Source organism: Haplochromis burtoni, unplaced genomic scaffold (genome assembly GCF_018398535.1).
Source record: "Haplochromis burtoni strain Fernald_Lab_line unplaced genomic scaffold, NCSU_Asbu1 Contig_628, whole genome shotgun sequence".
Lineage (NCBI taxonomy): Eukaryota > Metazoa > Chordata > Actinopteri > Cichliformes > Cichlidae > Haplochromis > Haplochromis burtoni.
In genome coordinates this window covers 74914-76509 of record NW_024582989.1, presented here as the reverse complement: position 1 = coordinate 76509, position 1596 = coordinate 74914, and the positions used below count along the sequence as shown (strand labels likewise).

Below are 1596 nucleotides of genomic sequence, written 5' to 3'. Positions count from 1 at the left end.
TTATTCAAATGTCTTTGGTGTGAATTTTTCCCTCGCTGTCTTTATTTCACACCTGCAGCCTTTCTGGCTGGAAACAGTTTTGTCAGGATAACAGAGCCGACTGCAGAGAAACACCTGGGCTGAGTTTAGATGAAGCTTCAGGTTTAACTGGGATTATGGCAGCAGATTAATGCTTCTTACTTTGTTGTATATTCATTTTATCTTAATGTGCTTTTGTTAAAGGTTTTCAGTGTTTATTCCATCAAACATTTGAAGTCATTTAATGTGCAAAATGAATAAAATCATGACTGTAATCATCATCATCAGGTTAGAGCGTCACTTTGTTACCAACTCAAAACTTTATTGGCACACAGCAGCTAACCTGAGCTTTTTACAAAGCGCAAAGAAAACGGAGTGAAGACTGTTAGTCTTTACAAACAGAGTGGATATGACATACAGAACATACAGAACCTGCTCTCACCAATGGGAGAAAACCTTCAGCTGTTACTGATCTTTGATGATTCAGCATTTTAATGAATCTGGGTGACGGTAAGAGAGATGTTACAAAGAAAAACAAATACTTGAGATTCTTGTTTGTACCGTAAATTGTTGGAAGACCACAAATCAAGCCTTACTGGAAGCTTTTTCAGGTATAAGCTGTACTTTCGTTAAGTGATGTTGGTACAGTCATGTGTACCCACCTTTTTGGTCACACTCATTTGCAAACATAATTTGCAAACTTGAATTAAGCCGTACCTGCTATTGCTAAAGAGCTTTGAGACACGGGAACAATAACAGTTTCGCTTAGGAAGAAAGATGCAGTATGTCACAATCGTGTGACTACTCGCCCATGGCTGGTTATTTCTTGAAGACAATGTCTTGTTTTTTAGTGACATTTAGATATGTAGACCTTTCACTGGATGTGCCCTGTTAGAAAAGAGACTATAATAGGAATTTCTTGTCAAATTAAGGCTAAGACTCTCGCGTTAAAACCAGGTTGCGAAGTGGTTTTAACTTTGGACTAAGATCAGTACATAAGTATGTCACTGCTAGTTTCTGTCACACTAAAGGGGAAGTGGTTTGGTTTTCACTGTGAATATAGCACAGAGCCCTGCAATAGGACATCAATATCAACTGAAGTCATGTAGCCCACATAATTGTTTCAATGAACCATGAATTGCCCAAAGACAGTCGGACTTACTAAGTGTGGGGGGGGTTAGTAAGTGTCAGTGTGCGCAGTACAGCTCCTGTAGTTACATGTTGGAGGAAAACTGCAGCAGTAATGAAAGAACATGTCTGTACTAATGTATAAACAATTAAAAAGTTATAGTAGTGATTACAATTACAAGAGAGTAACTCATGTTATTTCACCCAGAAAGTCTTTTTATTTTAGGTTTCTTTTTTTTTTCAGTGTCAAAAAATAAGAAATCAGAATATAGCATTTCAAAAAAAAACTTTTCTTTGTTTGAAGTGTTAATTTGTTTATCTGGGGGAAAACTGTTAAAGTGAAAAAACACTATAAATTCAGAAACTCATGTGCCCCCCCCCCAAAAGAAAATAAAAAATAAAAAAATAAAATAAAATAAAATGAAAAAATTTTGACCAAAAAAAAAAAAA

General features: G+C 35.9%; 1 protein-coding gene across 1 annotated transcript in view; it reads left to right on the top strand.

The window, feature by feature from the left end:
- Positions 1–299, top strand: part of ankrd46b (ankyrin repeat domain 46b) — a gene marked incomplete in the record, with an annotated part of 9069 nt that extends 8770 nt beyond the window's left edge. Inside the window, 1 exon segment of the mRNA XM_042214920.1 lies at positions 1–299.
- Positions 300–1596: the final 1297 nt, after the last annotated feature.